Genomic DNA, 20,836 nt, shown 5'->3' with positions numbered 1-20,836 from the left:
TGCCTTCCAGATTCATCCATGTTATCAGATGTTTTATGGATTCACCGTTGTTCTTCATCATTGCATAGTATTCCATTGTGTGAATATACCCTAATTTGTTTACCCATTTATCCCTTGATGGGCATCATGGTTGTTTCCATCTTTTTGCTGTTTTGAACAGTGCTGCAATGAACGTGGGTGTGTATATATCTATTCACATGATGACTTATTTCTCTAGGATGTATTTCTCTAGGAGTGGGATTGCTGGATTGTATGGTAATTCTAGTTCTAGGTTTTAAGGAAGTGCCAAATTGATTTCCAAAGTGGTTGTACCATTTTACATTCCCACCAGCAGTGTATAAATGCTCCAGTCTCTCCACAAGCTCTCCAACATTTATTATTTTGTGGTTTTTTGATTAATGCCAGCCTTGTTGGGGTGAGATGGTATCTCATTGTAGTTTTGATTTGCATTTCTTTAATGGCTAATGATCGTGAGCGTTTCCTCATGTATCTGTTAGCTACCTGAATGTCTTCTTTAGTGAAGTGCCTGTTCATATCCTTTGCTCATTTTTTCATTGGGTTATTTGTCTTTTTGTAGTTGGGTTTTTACAGTATCATGTAGATTGTAGAGATCAGACACTGATCAGAAATGTCATAGCTAAAAACTTTTTCCCAGTCTGTAGGTAATCTTTTTACTCTTTTGGTGAAGTCTTTGGATGAGGATAGGTGTTTGATTTTTAGGAGCTCACAGTTATCTAGTTTCCCTTCTGGTATTTGTACATTGTTAGCAGTGTTTTATGTACTGTTTATGGCATGTATTAGGGCTCCTAGCATTATCCCTATTTTCTCTTCCATGATCTTTATCATTTTAATTTTTTTATTTAGGTCTTTGACCCATCTTGAGTTAGTTTTTGTACATGGTGTGAGGTATGGGTCTTGTTTAATTTTTTTGCAGATGGATATCCAGTTATGTTACCACCATATGTTAAAGAGGTTGTCCTTTCCCCATTTAGCTGATTTTGGGCCTTTGTCAAATATCAGCTGGTCATAAATGAATGAATTTATATCTGAATTCTCAATTCTGTTCCATTGGTCTGTGTATTCGTTGTAGCAGTAGTAGGCTATTTTGACTACTGTGGTGGTATAATAGGTTCTATAATCAGATAATGTGAGGACCCCCACTTTGTTCATCTTTTTAGTGATACTTTACTTACCTGGGGCCTCGTCTCTTTCCAGGTGAAGTTGGTGATTTGTTTCTCCATCGCAATAAAAAATGCCATTGGAATTTGGATTGGGATTGCTTTGTAACTGTAGATCGCTTTTGGTAGAATAGACATTTTCATGTGTTGAGTCTTCCTATCCATGAGCAATGTATGTTTTTCTACTTGCGTAGGTCTCTTTTAGTTTCTTCCAGTAGCATATTGTAGTTTTCTTTGGATGGGTCTTTTACGTCTGTGGTTAGATTTATTTTCAAGTATTTTTTCTTCTTGTGGACTACTGTAAATGGTATTGGTTTGGTGATTTCCTCTTTGAAATTCTGTTTGTTGGTGTAAAGGAATCCAATTGATTTTTGTATGTCTATCTTGTATTGTGATATGTTGCTGAACTCTTCTATTAGTTCCAGTAGTTTTCTTGTGGATTCTTTAGGGTTTTCTGTGTATAAGATCATATCATCTGCAAATAGAGATACTTTTACTTCTTCCTTACCACTTTGGATGCCCATTATTTCTTTTTCTAGCCTAATTGCTCTATAGGACCTCCAGCGCAATGTTGAACAAGAGCAGAGATAAAGGGCATCCTTGTCTGTTCCTGTTCTCAAGGCGAATGCTTTCAGACTCTCTTCATTTAGGATGATATTGGCTGTTGGCTTTGTATAAATGTCCATTATTATGGTGAGGAATTTTCCTTCTATTCCTATTTTGCTGAGAGTTTTTATCATGAATGGGCATTGGACTTTGTCAAATGTCTTTTCTGCATCAATTCATAAGATCATGTGGTTCTTGTCTTTTTTTCTGTTTATGCAATGGATTACATTGATTGTTTTTCTAATGTTGAAGCATCCCTGCATACCTGGTATGAATCCCACTTGGTCATGGTGAAGTATTTTTTTGATATGTTGTTGAATTCTATTGGGTAGAATTTTGTTGAGGACTTTTGTGTATAAGTTCATGAAGGATATTGGTCTGTAACTTTCTTTTCTTGTGGTGTCTTTACCTTATTTTGGTATCGGGTTCATGCTGGCATGGTCGAATGAGTTTGGGAGTATTCCATCCTTTTCTATGCTCTGAAATACCTTTAATATTAGTGGTGTTAACTTTTCTCTGAATGTTTAGTAGAATTCTCCAGTGAAGTCATCAGGGCCAAGTTTTGTTGTTGGAAGTTTTTTAATTACCTTTTCAAACTCTTCTTTTGTTATAGGTTTATTTAGTTGTTCTACCTGTTTGTGTTAGTTTAGGTAGGTAGCATGTTTCTAGAAATTTATCCATTTCCTCTAGGTTTTCAAATTTGGTAGAGTACAATTTTTCATAGTATTCTGTTATGATTCTTTTAATTTCATTTGGGTCTGTTGTGATACTGCCCATCTCATTTCTTATTGAGATTATTTGCTTCCTCTTATGTTTTTGTTTAGTCAGTTTTGCCAGTGGTTTATCAGTTTTGCTGATCTTTTCAAAGAATCAGCTTTTGGGCTTGTTAACTCTTTCAATTGTTTTTCTCCTATTTCATTTAATTCAGCTCTAATTTTAATTATTTGCTTTTCTGGTGCCCGAGGGCTTCTTTTACTACTCTTTTTCTATTTCTTCCAGCTTTAGGGATAATTCTTTGATTTTGGCCCTTTCTTCTTTTTGAATGTGTGCATTTATTGTTATAAATTGGCCTCTGAGCACTGCTTTTGCTATGTTCCAATGAATCTGGTAGGAAGTGTTTTCATTCTCATTGGATTGAATGAATTTCTTTTTTTGTTTCCCTTAATTTCTTCTGTAACCCAGTAGTTTTTGAACAAGGTGTTGTTCAGTTTCCATGTATTGATTTTTTTTTTCCTTTTTCTGTTATGATTTCTACTTTTATGGCTTTTTGGTCAATAAAGATGCTTTGTAATATTTCAAAGTTTTGGATTCTGTTAAGACTTGCTTCATGGCCTAATATGTGGTCTATTCTGTAGAATGTTCCATGTGCATTGGAAAAGAAAGTGTACTTGACTGGTGTTGAAGAGAGTGTTCTGTATGTGTTTGTGAGGTCAAGTTGGTTGATTGTGACGTTTATAGCTTCCGAGTCTTTATTGAGCTTCTTTCTGGATGTAATGTCCTTCTCCAAAAGTGGTGTGTTGAAATCCCCTACTGTTATTGTGGAGCTGTCTATCTCTTTTTTCAGTGCTGATAGAGTTTGTTTAATGTGTTTTGGAGCTGTGTCTTTGGGTGCGTAAATATTTATTATGGTTATATCCTCCTGGTATTTTGACCTTTAATCATTATATAGTGTCCTTCCTTATCCTTTGTGAAGGATTTTGCTTTAAAGTCTATTTTGTCAGAAATTAATATTGCCACTCCTGTGTGTTTTTTTTTTTTCTTATCGTTCTTTGCTTGATATATATTTTTTCCATCCTTTGAGTTTTAGTTTGTTTGTGTCTTTAAGTTTAAGGTGTGTCTCCTTTTGGCAGCATATAGACGAATTGTGTTTTTTTTTTTTTAATCCATTCTGCCACTGTCTCTTTATTGGTGCATTTAGTCCATTTACATTCAGTGTAATTATTGATAGGTATGAGTTTAGTGCTGATATTTTGATGTCTTTTGTGTGTGTGTGTGTGTGTGTCGTTGGCAGTTTCTTTTTTCTACTTAATTTTCTGTGCTGAGTTGTTTTTCTTTATATATTGCCTTTTCCTCTTTTTCATTGTTGTTGCTTTTGTATTTGCTGTATCTTTATGTTTTTCTCATTTTTTATTTTGATGTTTAGGATTGTTGGTTTCCTTTGTGCTTACCTTAATATTTACCCCTATTTTTCTGAGTTTAAACCAATCTTATTTATTTATATCACCTTGACTTCCTCTCCATGTGAAAGATCTATGACTACATTTTTTGTCCCTCTTTTTATTTTTTTTAATGTTGTCATCTTTCACATAATGACATCTCTGTTTTCCTGTCGTGAGCATTTTAGCTTTGGTTTATTTTTGTGATTTCCCTATTTGGGTTGATATATGGTTGCTCTGTCCTGTGTTCTACTCTTGGATTGTTATCTGATGCTATCGTTTTTCTAACTGGAGGACTCCCTTTAGTATTTCTTGTAACTTTGGTTTGGTTTTTGCAAATTCCTTAAACTTTCTGTTTGTCTGGAAATGTCCTAATTTTGCCTTCATATTTGAGAGACAGTTTTGCTGGATATGTGATTCTTGCCTGGTGATTTTTTTTCCTTCAGGGCTTTGTATATGTCATCCCATTGCCTTCTTGCCAGAATGGTTTCTGCCAAGTAGCCTGAAAAAAAAAAGCCTGAGTTTAGTCTTATTGACTCTCCTTTGTTGGTGACTTTTTGTTTACCCTAGCCACTCTTAAAATTCTCTCTGTCTTTGTTTTTGGCAAGTTTGATTATAATATGTCTTGGTGACTTTCTTTTGGGATCTACCTTGTGTGAGACTTTTTTTTGGTCCCTTTTTATTTTTTTTAATGTCATCTTTTGCATAATGACATCTCTGTTTTCCTGTTTTATCTTTGATTTACTTTTGTGAGCATCTTGGATAGGTATCTTCTCATCTTTCATGGTATCAGGGAAGTTTTCTGCCAACAAATCTTCAACAATTCCCTCTGTATTTTCAGTTATCCGCCCCGTTCTGGTACTCCAATCACTTCTGGGTTATTCCCCTTGATAGACTCCTGCATAATACTTAGGGCTTCTTCATTTTTAAAATTCTTTTATCGTGATTTTTCCTGAAATATGCTTTATCATCACTCTCACTAATTCTGATTTGCACTGCCTCAGTTCTGCTCTTATGACTCTCTATTGAGTTGTCTAATTCTCAAATTGTATTGTTAATCTTCTGGATTTCTGTTTGCTGTCTCTCTATGGATTCTTGCAGCCTATAAATTTGTCATTATGCCCTTCTCTAATTGTTTTAAGCTCCTCAATGCTTTGTCTGTGTTTTCCTCATATCATTCTGTGTTTTGCTTGATCTCCTTCCTGATCTCTTGAAGACTTATGTATATTAACGTTTGGTATTCTTCCTCTGGAAATTCCAGGAAGTTCTCTTCATCCAGAAGATTTCTTGATTTGTTGTTTTGGGAGTTTGCTGAAGCCGTCATGGTCTGCCTCTTTATGTGATTTGATATTGACTGTTCTTTCTGAGCCATCAATAAGTTATTGTATTTATTTATTTTATGTTTGCTTACTGTGTCCTAGCCTCTTGTTTTGTTTTTAATACCCAAATAGGCTGTCTGAGGGAGCTTGTTTGATTATTGATGAGTTTGAAGTTCTAACATCCTGTCACCAGGTGATTAGAGCTGTTACTAGGTAAATGAGCCCAGGAGTCTATTTACTTTTCTTTTACGGATTCAGCTCAGGTGTCCTGGTAGTCGGTCACCAAGTTTGTGATGTAAGCTGTCATGTACAGTCTTAGATGATTGGGGGGTTTGGTGTAGGCACAGGTATCTGGCTGCAGTAGGGGGTCACGTGCTGAGCAAAGGAGGAGGCTGACAGTGGCTCTGAGAGTGTGTGAAGAAAGCTTTTCCCTGTTCCCTAGAGTGTGTAGGTGGGTGGGTTTTGCATCTGGACTATGGGCACCCAATGGTGTTTGTTGTAAGGCCTGGGAGGCACCACTTATCCTTGGACCCCTGTCATGGGTGGCTAGGTGGAGTAGGTGGAGCCACCAGTCCTCAGGCCCCTGATATGGGTAGGTGAGGACCCTGTTTAATAGGAAGAGTGGTGTCAAATATCATGAACCTATCTCTCTACCATATCGTTGAAACAGGCGAAGTTACGCTGTAGGTATATACCCTGTTGTACTGTACTAACGAGGGCCCATGCTATTGAAATGAGCCCATACAGATCTATGCAGGGATGAAAGGCATTCAGAGTCCATGGACTGCTTATGCAAGGAGGTGTTTATGTCTTGAGTTCCCAGCTTAGGGGATTTGGCAAATTATTTTCTCCTTGTTTGTTAATTTGTTCCTTCTCCAAGGCTGGGAGAATGGCTCAGGATACGCTACAGGTCCTACTTCTGGCCCAGGGAATGTGGCTATCACCGAAGCCCTCAGGACCCATTGCAGAGCGGGGAGTGTTCAGGTAAATGGGAGAGAGTCCCCCCCCCCAGTGGTGTTTTTGATTTGCACAGTAGATTAGTTGGAAGTAATTATCTTTTGTTGATTGTGCACCCCTTTTCACTGATTCTGGAGGCATGAGTGAACTCTCCACTTTCTGGTCTCTCCCAATGTGGAAATTGTGTCCTGCACGCCAGTGCTTGCCTTACTGCACTCATGCCAGCAAATCTGGCCTGCAGGGTGCTTCTGAACTGCTTCTGAACCATCTCTCTATCCCCCTGCTGCTCAGTCCATTTTATCTACTTTGCCTTTGATATTCAGGTTTCCTAGATTATCATACATAATCGATTCAGTTGTTTTTTTCAGGTCTTTGTTGTAAGAGGGATCACAGGAAGTGTGTGACTCTTCCACCACTTTATTCTCTCCTCCTCCAGATGAAGTTTTTATAAGCCTGTTTCACATTAATTTAATTTTTTTTTAACTTTTATTAAGCTTCAAGTGAAGGTTTACAAATCCAATCAGTCTGTCACATATAAGTTTACATACATCTTACTCCGTACTCCCACCTGCTCTTCCCCTATTGAGTCAGCCCTTTCAGTCTCTCCTTTCGTGAGAATTTTGCCAGCTTCCCTCTCTCTCTATCCTCCCATCCCCCCTCCAGACAAGAGTTGCCAACACACTCTCAAGTGTCCACCTGATATAATTAGCTCACTCTTCATCAGCATCTCTCTCCCCCCTGCTGACCAGTCCCTTTCATGTCTGATGAGTTGTCTTCGGGGATGGTTCCTGTCCTGTGCCAACAGAAGGTCTGGGGACCATGACCGCCGGGATTCCTCTAGTCTCAGTCAGACCATTAAGTTTGGTCTTTTTATGAGAATTTGGGGTCTGTATCCCACTGATCTCCTGCTCCCTCAGGGGTCCTCTGCTGTGCTCCCTGTCAGGGCAGTCATCGATTGTGGCCGGGCACCAACTAGTTCTTCTGGTCTCAGGATGATGTAGGTCTCTGGTTCATGTGGCCCTTTCTGTCTCTTGGGCTCTTAGTTGTCGTGTGGCCTTGGTGTTCTTCATTTTCCTTTGCTCCAGGTGGGTTGAGACCAATTGATGCATCTTAGATGGCCACTTGTTAGCATTTAAGACCCCAGACGCCACATTTCAAAGTGGAATCCAGAATGATTTCATAATAGAATTATTTTGCCAATTGGCTTAGAAGTCCCCGCAAACCATGTCCCCCAGACCCCCGCCCTTGCTCCGCTGACCTTTGAAGCATTCATTTTATCCCGGAAACTTCTTTGCTTTTGGTCCAGTCCAATTGAGCTGACCTTCCATGTATTGAGTGTTGTCTTTCCCTTCACCTAAAGCATTTCTTATCTACTGATTAATCAATAAAAAACCCTCTCCCACCCTCCCTCCCTCCCCCCCTCGTAACCACAAAAGTATGTGTTCTTCTAATTTAATTTTTATGACATTAGTAATTTGTATGTTTCCCACTGTTGGCAGATTATAAATTATGTATATATCTTCATATTATTTTCTTTTAAAACATGTCAGTTAATTTCAATACAACTTATATTTATTCAGCACTCCTTCTTGTCAGGACACTGCAGTCGATGCCGGGAATGCAGAGGGAATTAGTTTAGAGTCTCTGTCCTGAGCAGTTCACAAGGCTTCAGATCACCACATGTGCCTTTAGGGTTTTCCTTATGGGCAATATCCCTTCATACCCTCCCTTCATCCTTCCTTCCCCCTTTCTTCCCTTCCTCCTCCCATCTGCATCTCCATATCTCCCTCTCTCCTTCCTTCTCTTCTTTAAGTAACATTTTTTTTTGTATGTGTTAGTAAGCATTATGATTCAAGTAAAATTTTTTTTCTTGTATATTTTTATGGTACTATCTGTTGTTCCACATTCAGTCTCCAGTTATGTCTAGGACATTGCAGCATTAATAGAGAAAAGAGAAGGGAACTTAGGAAGGAAGAAAGGTAAGAGAGCCATTCAGTAATTTTTCAAGGTAGGAGTACTGGCCCTTAGTTTATTTAGTACCAGTGAAGAGTTTTGTTTTAAAGCTGTATGTAGTAAGAACCTCGTTAAGTAGGGATAGGCCATGTGGGAAAGGTGGGGTGGAGAAGTTTAATCAGCAAATGGGCTCGAGCCTCAATTTTTCCAAACATATTTGAATGGGAAAGAACAGAAAAAGGATTCTAGGAAATTGTACAGCAGACAAAAAGGAAAGGAAGAATGAAAAGTTTTGAAACATTTTGGGACTAGCAAGCAGGTCACTGTTAGGAGTTGAGGGTATGATGAGGCCTGAGGCTGGCAACATGGGTTGGGTCCAGATATTAAAGGGTCTTGAATGTTGTGGGTGAGAGTCAGTGTGAGAAAGTAGATCTGAAATTTAGAGGCAGATCAATCCACTTTTCACTCTTGTGCTGTTATTTCCCTGCTACAGATATGACTTCTGAGAAAATATTTATGCTTTCAGAATCTCATTATGTTCATATGTAAAATAGAAATGACAATATTTCATGGGGCTTTGTGAAGATGAGAAAATATTTTCATGTATTAATTCCTTCTGTCATCTACTCACCACTCAGCACCACTTATAGAATGTCTGCTCTGTGCCACAGAGTCACAGCATGTATAGTTGTAACACAAGGACATCCAGTGAGCTCTGACCCATGATGACCTTACGTACAATAGACCAGAATGTACATTATCTAACACAATGACACCCGGTGAGCTCTGACCCATGGTGACCTTACATACAATAGAACAGAACATACAGCATCTAACACAATGACATCCGGTGAGCTCTGACCCATGGTGACCTTGCATATAGCAGAGCAGACTGTACATTATCTATTGCAATGACATCTGGTGAGCTCTGACCCATGGTGACCTTACGTACAACAGAGCAGAATGTACAGCATCTAACACAGTGACATCCGGTGAGTTCTGACCCATGGTGACCTACATACAGCAGAACGGAATGTACAGCATCTAACACAGTGACACCTGGTGAGCTCTGACCCATGGTGACTGTACATACAGCAGAACGGAATATACATCATCTAACACAATGACATTTTAACACAATGACATTTTAACACAATGACAGTCAATGAACTCTGACCCATCGTGACCTTATTTTTTTTTAACACAATGACATTCAATGAACTCTGACCCATCATGACCTTACGTACAGCAGAACGGAACGTACAGTATCTAACACAATGATATCCGGTGAGCTCTGACCCATGGTGACCTTACACACAGCAGAACAGAATATACAGTATCTGACACAATGACATTCAATGAACTCTGAACCATGGTGACCTTATGTACAGCAGAACAGAATGTACAGTATCTAACACAATGACACCTGGTGAGTTCTGACCCATGGTGACCCCACGCATAGCAGAATGGAATATAGTATCTAACACAATGACATTCAGTGAGCTCTGACACACGGTGACCTTATGTATAGCAGAATGAAACGTTACGCAGTCCTGCATTATTCTCACAATCACAAGCATGTTCCTGGCCCGTCATTGCGAGTGTTATGATGTTCATCTCACTGAAGTTCTCCCTTGCCCTTGCTGGCCCTGTACTCCACCAAAAATGATGTCCACCTCCGGCGATTAATCCCTCCTTATGATGTGTCAAAGCAAGCAAGTCAGACATTGTTCTGTTTTGATCCATAGGGTTTTCTTTGGCTAATTCTCAGAAGAGATCCCCAGGCCTTTCTTAGAAGTCTATCTTAGTCTGGAAGCTCCACCATGGGTGACCCTGCTGGTATTTGAAATACCAGCAGCCTAGCATCCAGCATCATAGGCACAAGTAATCCACCACAGTATAAAAAACTGACATGCAGGCTGTGGGGACAGATAATAGATGATGCAATGTGAAATACCAATAATAATTGTTATCATGATTACTCTCCCACGACTGTTGTTGTTAGGTGCCGTCCAATCGGTTCTGACTCATAGCGACCCTATGCACAATAGAACGAAACACTGCCCGGTCCTGCGCCATCCTTAAAATCGTTGTTATGCTTGAGCTTATTGTTGCAGCCACTGTGTCAATCCACTTCCTTGAGGGTCTTCCTCTTTTCCGCTGATCCTGTGCTCTGTCAAGCATGATGTCCTTCTCCAGGGACTGATCCCTCCTGACAGCATGTCCAAAGTATGTAAGATGCGGTCTCGCCATCCTTGCTTCTAGGGAGCATTCTGGTTGTACTTCTTCTAAGACACATTTGTTCATTCTTTTGACAGTCCATGGTATTTTTTTCACCAACACCACAATTCAAAGGCGTCAGCTCTTCTTTGGTCTTCCTTATTCATTGTCCAGCTTTCACATGCATATGATGCGATTGAAAATACCATGGCTTGGGTCAGGCGCACCTTAGTCTTCAGGGTGACATCTTTGCTCTTCAACACTTTGAAGAGGTCCTTTGCAGCAGATTTGCCCAATGCCATGCATCTTTTGATTTTTTGACTGCTGCTTCCATGGCCGTTGATTGTGGATCCAAGTAAAATGAAATCCTTGACAACTTCAACCTTTTCTCCATTTATCATGATGTTGCTCATTGATCCGGTTGTGAGGATTTTTGTTTTCTTTATGTTGAGGTGCAATCCATACTGAAGGCTGTGTGTGGTCTTTGATTTTCATTAGTAAGTGCTTCAAGTCCTCTTCACTTTCAGCAAGCAAGGTTGTGTCATCCGCATAACTCAGGTTGTTAATGAGTCTTCCTCCAATCTTGATGCCCTGTTCTTCTTCATATAGTTCAGCTTCTCGTATTATTTGTTTAGCATACAGATTAAATAGGTATGGTGAAAGAATACAGCCCTGGCGCACACCTTTCCTGACTTTAAACCAATCAGTATCCCCTTGTTCTGTCTGAACAACTGCCTCTTGATCTATGTAAAGGTTCCTCATGAGCACAATTAGATGTTCTGGAATTCCCATTCTTCGCAGTGTTATCCATAGTTTGTTATGATCCACAAAGTCAAATGCCTTTGCATAACCAATAAAACACAGGTAAACATCCTTCTGGTATTCTCTGCTTTCAGCCAGGATCCATCTGACATCAGCAACGATATCCCTGGTTCCACGTCCTCTTCTGAAACTTGCCTGAATTTCTGGCAGTTCCCTGTCGATATACTGCTGCACCCGTTTTTGAATGGTCTTCAGCAGAATTTTGCTTGTGTGTGATATTAATGATATTGTTCTATAATTTCCACATTTGGTTGGATCACCTTTCTTGGGAATAGGCAAAAATATGGATCTCTTCCAATCAGTTGGCCAGGAAGCTGTCTTCCATATTTCTTGGCATAGATGAGTGAGCACCTCCAGCACTTCATCTATTTGTTGAAACATCTCAGTTGATATTCCATCAATTCCCGGAACCATGTTTTTCTCCAATGCCTTCAGAGCAGCTTGGACTTCTTCCTTCAGGACCATCGGTTCCTGATCATATGCCACCTCTTGAAATGGTTGAATATCGACTAATTCTTTTTGGTATAATGACTCTGTGTATTCCTTCCATCTTCTTTTGATGCTTCCTGCATCATTTAATATTTTCCCCATCAATCCTTCACTATTGCAACTCGACGCTTGAATTTTTTCTTCAGTTCTTTCAGCTTGAGAAACACCAAGCGTGTTCTTCCCTTTTGGTTTTCCAGCTCCAGCTCTTTGCACATGTCAGTATAATACTTTATTTTGTCTTCTCTAGAGGCCCTTTGAGATCTTCTGTTCAGTTCTTTTACTTCATGAATTCTTCCTTTTGGTTTAGCTGCTCGACGCTCAAGAGCAAGGTTCAGAGTTTCCTCTGACATCCACCTTGGTCTTTTCTTTCTTTCTTGTATTTTCAGTGACCTCTTGCTTTCTTCATGGATGATGTGCTTGATGTCATTCCACAACTCATCTGGTCTTCAGTCACTAGTGTTCAGTGTGTCAAATCTATTCTTCAGATGGTCTCTAAATTCAGGTGGGATGTACTCAAGGTCATATTTTGGCTCTCGTGGACTTGCTCTGATTTTCTTCAGTTTCAGCTTGAACTTGCATATGAGCAACTGATGGGCTGTTCCACAGTCGGACCCTGACCTTGTTCTGACTGATGATATTGAGCTTTTCCACCGTCCCTTTCCACAGATATAGTCAATTTGATTTCTGTGTGTTCCATCTGATGAGGTCCATGTGTATAAAAAATATAGTCGCCATTTATGTTGGTGAAAGAAGGTATTTGCAATGAAGATGTCGTTGGTCTTGCAAAATTCTGTCATTCAATCTCCAGCATTGTTTCTATCACCAAGGCCATATTTTCCAACTACTGATCCTTCTTCTTTGTTTCCAACTTTCGCATTCCAATCACCAGTAATTATCAATGTGTCTTGATTGCATGTTTGATCAATTTCAGACTGCAGCAGCTGATAAAAATCTATTTCTTCATCTTTGGCCCTAGTGGTTGGTGTGTAAATTTAAATAATAGTCTTATTAACTGGTCTTCCTTGTAGGCATATGGATATTATCCTATCACTGACAGCGTTGTACTTCAGGATACATCTTGAAATGTTCTTTTTGACGATGAATGCAACACCATTCCTCTTCAAGTTGTCATTCCCAGCATAGTAGCCTATATGATTGTCCAACTCAAAATGGCCAATACTAGTTAAAGCAAAATAGTGGCATGGTCACATTTGTATTCTAGAAAGATTGAAATTAGGGATTGAGAAGGTAAAGTTTGCTGATGGTGTGATGGCTGGCGGAGTTTCTACCATCTCAAATTATTAGAATGGAATTATTGTTAGGCAAAAGTAGAGTAAAAGTTCTAAGGATAAGTAAAATGAAATCAGCATGCCTGATTAAAGCAGGAGGAATGGAGAAAGAGGAAGCATCTGGGGAGAAACTGGCCGGGGCTGAGTCTTGATGGAACATGAAGAGAAGCTTCTGGAATCCCGTTTTTGTTCCGACTGTACAGCCCAGTTATTGTGAGTCACATGTCTTCTCTGAGCTTTGGTTTCCTCATTCTCTAAAATGAGAGTGATGACAATTTCTACTTCATAGGGCTTTAAAAACCCAAAACTGAAACCCATTGTGGTCGAGTCGATTCCAACTCATATCGACCCTGTAGGACAGAGTAGAACTGCCCCATAGGATTTCCAGAGAGTGCCTGGTGGATTCGAACAGCTGACCTTTTGGTTAGCAGCTGAGCTCTTAACCACTGTGAAACCAGGGCTTCCATAGAACTTTAGTGTGAATCAAACGAGATAAGGGACCTGTAATTGATACAGTCCTAGCAAGTTGATTTGCCCAGCACCTGGAACATGCTCTATAATTTTTTTTTAATATTGTGTTTTTGGTGAAAGTTTATCAGGAAATTAGGCTCTCATTTAACAATTTCTGTACATATTGTTCAGTCACATTGGTTACATGCGTCACAGTTAGCATTCTTGTTGTTTCCATTTTGGTTGTTCTGTTTCCATTAATCTAGCTTCTGTCCCCCCTAGTCTTCTCATCTTTGTTCTAGGGCAAATGTTAACCATTTGGATTCATCTAGATGATTATTTTGAGGAGCACAGTACTTGTGGGTGATGTTTATTTTATAGGCAAGCCTATTATTTGGCTGAAAGGTGACCTCTGGGCGTTGTTTTGTAACCAAACACCACTCAGGTTCTTGTCCTGTCCTATTGGCTGAACAAAATAAGACAGACACTAACTGCAAGGGAAGCAAAAAGTGACAAGTTTATTGTCTGCACAGACAAGGAGCAGTGCAGGGTCTAGTGACCAGAATACCATGTGCTCCCCATCTGAGGGGCATGTGGAACTTTTATTTCCAATGGCGCCCGGGGGTTGGGTTTGGTACCCAGAACTGTCTGCCCTTAGCCCTCCCATGTCCACATTTGGAGGTTCGGATGCTGAATTATCTTCTGTCGGATGTCTATGTGGTGGGAGCTTTCGCTTCTACAAAGGGTTCGGGTTAAAACTGTGGGCTGGGAAGTGTCCTCCTTTCTGGCGGTAATTAGGTCTGGGGTCAGGTAAAGGACTTGATCTCCTTAATCAGTGCGTGATTCAAAGTCTAGTTTGGGCCGGTCTAGTGGACAGAGCCACTACGTGCTGCAGCTTCCTGAAAAATGTTGCTCAAAACAAGCTCGTGGTTAGCAAGACAAAGAAAAGAAGGGGAGGGGTATCAGTTGGGGGTTTCAGTTTGAATTCTAAGTTTGAAGAGTATCTCAGGACAATAGTCTTGAGGGTCCATGTAGTCTCTACTGGTCCAGTAAGTCTGGCCTTTTTATAGGAATTTTAATTTTTTTCTATATGTTCTCCCACTCTGTCTGGAACCATCTATTGAGTCCCTGGTCTGATGGTTGGTAGTGGTAGCTGAGCACCATCTAGTTCTTCTGGTCTCAAAGTAGGTGATGCCATTGTTTGTGTAGACTACTGGTTTTGTAGACTAGTTTCTTCTTTGAGTCTTTTGTTTCCTTTGTTCTTTTTAGCTGCTGACAAGTAGAGACCAATAATTGTATCTTGGATGGCTACTCACAAGCTCTTAAGACCCCAGATGATACTCACCAAACAAGGATGTAGAATGTTGTTTTTATGGACTATATTATGCCAGTTGACTCAGTTGCCCCACAAGACTATGGTCCTAAGTCCTCAACCTGGTAAACCAATCCTGTGAGGTGTTTGGTTGTGCCTAGGAAGTATTGGTAACTGTGCCACCTATGTGCTTTATTTTATACTTGAAAATCTATGCAGCACACATAAACATATATATATATATATATATATACTTATGACTACAGTTATTCATATATGCCTTTCTGTATATATTTATGCATACTTCTGTAGGGTCACTATGAGTTGAAAATGACTTGACGGCAATGGGTTTGGTTTTTGGTTTTATATGTATATGGAGCCTGGGTGGCACAGTGGTTAAGAACTTGGCTGCTAACCAAAAGGTCAACAGTACAAATCCACCAGGCACTCCTTGGAAACCATATGAGGCAGTTCTGCTCTATCCTGTGGGGTTGCTACAAGCTGGAATCTACTCCACGGCAATGGTCTGATTTTTTTGGTTATGTCTCTAGGTAACGAAATACTTATTTGTTTAGTTGTTATTACTGTTGTTACTAAATTGTATATCCTCCAGTGAATTTTTTATACATTTTCAGATAAATTGTTCATTGATATTAATTACATTTATCATAGTCTGTCAGTGTTCTCTTAAATTGTGTCTATGCCCTTCTGTTTGTGCTCTAACACCTGCCTTTGCTATGGCCGTGCTGTGCACACTACCTCCACACTCTGAGCCACATTTCCCATCACCAAAAGTAACAAGTCTCTAAGCTCTAAAGTGTGCTTACTCTACCTACCAATGAATATTAGTCTCTTTATATTTATCTGTTCCTGTCTTCTTGTAAAAGAGGGATCATACGTTATTTTTCCTTAATGCTTAACTTATTTCACTTCATGCTTTATAAAATTTGATTCAACAAAGGATTATGAAGAAATTAATTCTGCAAGAAATCACATAACTAGTGTTCCTTTCCTAACCTCTTTTGTCTCCTAATTTAATTGACTTTTTTCTTCTTTTTTTAAATTGTGGTGAAAACTTACACACCAAAACGTCTGCCAACACAGTAACTTCCACATTTACAACTCAATGATAACTAATTCAATTTTTCGTGTTATGCCACCATTATTGCTATTCTCAACCAAAACATTCTACCACTATTAACAGAAACCCAATGCCCCCTGTAAAATCACCACAAAGTTACAGTAAAGCAGAAAGAAAGATTTTATTTGGCATATGTTCAAAGAGGCAAAAATAGGAAAAGGGTAAGCATATTGCCAGCGCCATTTCTGCCCGAGTCCAAGGAATATTACAGAATAAGCAAAAGTGGGAAAACGGTAAGAATGCTACCAAAGCCATGTCTGCCAGAGTCCAAGGAATATTACAGAATAAGCAGAAGTGGGAAAACAAACAAGCATGCTGCCAGAGCCGTCGTCTACCCGAGTCTGAGGAACATCACAGAATCATTGTATATACTAACATTACAAATGGGCAAAACCACTGAAGGCATCACCTTTTCACAGATTTGTTAAAAACTGCTAAATCAACTGATTCTACATTTTGGACTGTTTTTCTTAGTAATCATTGGTACAGGTTTGAGTAAAGACAACGAGGAGAGTCTTCACTGGTCCAACAAATCTTACTATTCACTAACTGCTAAGAGTGGAAAGTATGTGGGTCCTTTGTGCTGTTTATGATTTGTTTATGTGAAAGGCTCTCTAAAAGATGTTTCCAAGATTCTCCTAGCTGCTTTTTTTGTACGTCAGGGCCCAGTTGATGTGTCATTGTGAGTCCAGCTCCAGCTGAGTCACATTCTGCGACAGGAAATAATGATTCCTATCTTATCTCCTAAATTACCTCCAAACAAAAGCTCCACCTTTTCCACTTCCTCCAACCCCTGGGAACCAGTGATCTTTGGTTTGTATGTACAGGTCTGTGCCACATAACAGTCCTTAGGACAATGTGCTACCGACCACATAGCCATCTGTGATCCCCTAAGGTTATAATGTTTTGTCATTGTGTGCCGTGGAGTCGATTCTGATTCATGCGATCCTATAGGACAGAGTAGAACTGCTCCATAGAGTTTCGGTGCCCATCTGCTGGCTGCCTGTCTCACCACCTGCCATAGTCAGGGACTGTGCAGATGTTGCCAGAGCCACTGAGGGGGATGCCCCACGAGGCCACTGCCCCATGGAGCTAGGGCACCTTGCATGTTACGCCCAGACCCAAGACCGCGGCTCTTCCTGTGTTGGCAGCCTCTAAGCAATACTGGCTGTGGCATTGGGAGAGGAGGAGCAGGAAAGGCAGAGGAATGGTGGGCTGAGCTAGAAGAGTTTAAAGACCATTGGGGGGTCTGGGAAGGTAGGCAGGGAGGAAGGAAGGAAAGGGGGCCAGGGCACCTGGACCGCAGGTGCATGTTGCCACAGAGGCTATAGGTGGCTCCTGGAGACCAGACTGCAACCCTGCAGTAACAAAGGTGGTAGAGCCAAAGTTATGGAGCAGTCCCTTGGTGCAATGGTGCTGGTCCCAGGTCACCCAGTGACCATCCCATGCACCTCTTTCACACTATATAATGTGGTGTTTGCACAATGTCCAAATCACATAACGGCCTATTTCAGAGATGGTCTCATGAATGTTTAGCTATGCCTATCTGTGTTTGCTTATTTCATGTAGGTGAGATAATACAGTATCTGTCCTTTTGCGACTGACTTATTTTGCCCAGCATAATGTTCTGAAGGTTCATCCAAGTTGTGGCATGCATCAGAACTTCATTTCTCCTTATAGCTGCATAATATTCCATTGTATACCACATTTTGTTTATCCATTCATTTGATGGATATTTTAACCTTTTAGCCATTGCCATCGAGTCAATTCCGACTCATAGCGACCCTATAGAACAGAGTAGAACTGCCCCATAGGGTTTCCAAGGAGCAGCTGCTGGATGAGAACTGCCAACCTTTTGGTTAGCAGCCAAGCTCTTAACCACTTCCACCTTTTGGCTATTGTTTAAAAGTGCTACGATGAACACTTAAGTACAGGTTTTTTGTTTGCATTCCTGCCTTCACTTCTTCTGGGTGTATACTTGGGACTGGAATTGCTGGATCATGCAGTAATTCTGTGTTCATCATTTTTTTTTTTTAATTGTGCTTTAGATGAAGGTTACAGAGCAAATTAGTTTCTCACTAAACAATTAATGTACTTATTGTTTTGTGACATTGGTTGCCAACCCTGTGACATGTCAACACTCTCCTCTTTTCCACCTTGGGTTCCCCATATCCATTCATCCAGGTTTCCTTTACCCTCCTGCCTTTTTGTCCTTGCCCCTGGGGTATGCCCTTTTAGAGTGGTATAACTTTTTAAGGAACTGCCAAACTCTTTCTCACGGTGGTTGTACCATTTTACATTCCCATTAACAATGGATGAGGGTTCTACTTTTTCTATATCATCTCTGACATTTGTATTTTTTTTTTTTTTTTTTGTCATTATCATTCTAATGGGGCCAAGGTGATGTCTCATTAAGGTTTCAAATTGCACTTCTGTAATGGTGCTCTGGAAACCCTGGTGTATAGTGGTTGGTGCTATGGCTGCTAACCAAAAAGTCAGCGGTTAAATCCACCGGGCGCTCCTGGGAAACTCTATGGGAGCAGTTCTACTCTGTCCTATAGGGTTGCTATGAGTCAGAATCGACTCGATAGCAACGGGTTTAATGGAACTCTGATGGCACAGTGGTTAAGAGCTCAGCAGCTAACCAAAAGGTTGGCAGTTTGAATCCCCCAGGCACTCCTTGGAAAACCTATGGGGTAGTTCTGTTCTGTCCTAAGAGTTGCTAGGAGTTAGACTCGAGTTGATGGCAATGGTTTAATGGCTAATGGGATAGTTCTGTTCTGTCCTGTAGGGTCGCTATGAGTCAGAACCTACTTGACTGCAGTGAGTTTGGTTTGGTTTGTTAATGGATAATGGGAGATATGTGGATGACACGATCTTGCTTGCTGAGTGAAGAGGACTTGAAACACTGATGAAGATCAAAGAATACAGCCTTCAGTATAGATTACACCTCAACATTAAAAAAATAATAAAATTCTCACAACTTGATCAATAAGCGACGTCATTATAAATAGAGAAAAGATTGAAGTTGTCAAGGATTTTATTTCACTTGGATTCATAATTAACAACCATGGAAGCAGCAGTCAAGAAATCAAAAGACATTGTATTGGACAAATCTGTAGCAAAGGGCCTCTTTAAAGTGTCAGAAAAGCAAAGATGTCACCTTGAGGAGTAAGGTGTACCTTACCCAAGCCAATTTTTTTTTTTTTTATCGTGCTTTAAGTGAAATTTTATAAATCAAGTCAGTCTCTCATATAAAAATTTATATATACCTTGCTATATAAAAAAAAAATTTTTTTGCTAATTGCTCTCCCCTAAATGAGACAGCACACTCCTTCCCTCCACTCTCTCTTTTAGTGTCCATTCGGCCAGCTTCTGACCCCCTCTGCCCTCTCATCTCTCATCCAGACAGGAGCTGCCCACATAGTCTCATGTGCCTACTTGATCCAAGAAGCTCATTCTTCACCAGTATCATTTTCTATCCCATTGTCCAGTCCAATCCTTGTCTGAAGAGTTGGCTTTGGGAATGGTTCCCATCTTGGGCTAACAGAATGTCTGGGGACCGTGACCACCGGGGTGCTTCTACTGTGTCAGACCATTAAGCCTAGTCTTTTTACCAGAATTTGGGGTCTGCATTCCCATTGCTCTCCTGCTCCCTCAGGGGTTCTCTGTTGTGTTCCCTGTCAGGGCAGTCATTGGTTATACGTGGGCACCATCTAGTTCTTCTGGTCTCAGGCTGATGTAGTCTCTGGTTTATGTGCCCTTTCTGTCTCTTGGGCTCATAACTACCTTGTGTCTTTGGTGTTCTTCATTCTCCTTTGCTCTAGGTGGGTTGAGACCAATTGATACATCTTAGATGGCCGCTTGCTAGCATTTAAGACCCCAGATGCCACTCTCCAAAGTGGGATGCAAAATGTTTTCTTAATAGATTTTATTATGCCAGTTCACTTAGATGTCCCCTGCAACCACAGTCCCCAAACCCCTACCCCTGCTATGCTGGCCTTCTAAGTATCCAGTTTATTCAGGAAACTTTGCTTTTGGTTTAGTCCAGTAGCACTGACCACTTCTGTACTGTGTTTTGTCTTTCCCTTCACCTGTAATAGTCCTCATCTGCTATCTAATTAGTGAATACCCCTCTCACTCCCTCCTTCCCTCCCTCCCTCCCCCTCCCACCCTCTCGTAACCATCAAAGAACATTTTCTTCTCTGTTTAAACTATTTCTTCAGTTATTATAATAGTGGTCTTATACAATATTTGTCCTTTTGCAACTGACTAATTTCACTCAGCATAATGCCTTCCAGATTCCCGAAGTCCTATGGTATAAGATATTTTCACGGGGTGGCGGCTCAAGGCTCCTCCTAGAATTGATACTAGAACCTGAACCCACAAACCAAGTGCTCCACATAGACACTGGAATTTCTCTTTGAACCCAGCTCTGAAAGCTCAGCTGCCTTCATGGGGGATGAGGATGGGATGGGCACTGAGGCTCCCTGACAGTGCCAAAGACTGAGATGGGGGCTTCCTTGGGGGCAACTGGAATGCCTGGTGGAAAAGAGGCAGGGTGTTAGTGCTCAAGCCAAAGGTGAAGGCAGGAGGCAAGGAGTGCAAAGGCCCAAAGTTCAGATGCCCCCCAGCCCCTGGGCAATCTTGAGGCTGAGCCTGTAAAGTGGTGAGCAGGGGCTGTGCCTCGGCCTGGGAGTAGCCTATGAACAGACCTTCTGTGGCCCCAGTCGGGTTACATGGGGACAGGTTGAGTGGAACAAAGCCCAATAAGTGGGAAAAGTCCACATTAGCAGCACAGAGGGCCTTAGAGAGGTAGGCGGGACTCTTGGTGAGCAGTGCTTCATCAAGGAGGGCTGCAGCTGCTGCCGGCTGAGGTGAGGTGGGCTAGGGTTCGGCAGATGAGAGAGATAGGCTTCTGGGAAGCTCCGCCAGAAAACTATC

General features: G+C 40.8%; 1 protein-coding gene across 1 annotated transcript in view; it reads left to right on the top strand.

The window, feature by feature from the left end:
- Positions 1-20,836, top strand: part of PIEZO2 (piezo type mechanosensitive ion channel component 2) — a 656,646-nt gene that overhangs the window by 115,985 nt on the left and 519,825 nt on the right. The gene's annotated exons all lie outside the window — the stretch shown is intronic.

Source organism: Loxodonta africana, chromosome 11, assembly GCF_030014295.1.
Source record: "Loxodonta africana isolate mLoxAfr1 chromosome 11, mLoxAfr1.hap2, whole genome shotgun sequence".
NCBI classification, from domain to species: domain Eukaryota; kingdom Metazoa; phylum Chordata; class Mammalia; order Proboscidea; family Elephantidae; genus Loxodonta; species Loxodonta africana.
The sequence above is the reverse complement of the archived record's forward strand: the minus strand, read 5'-3'. Positions and strand labels throughout refer to the sequence as shown.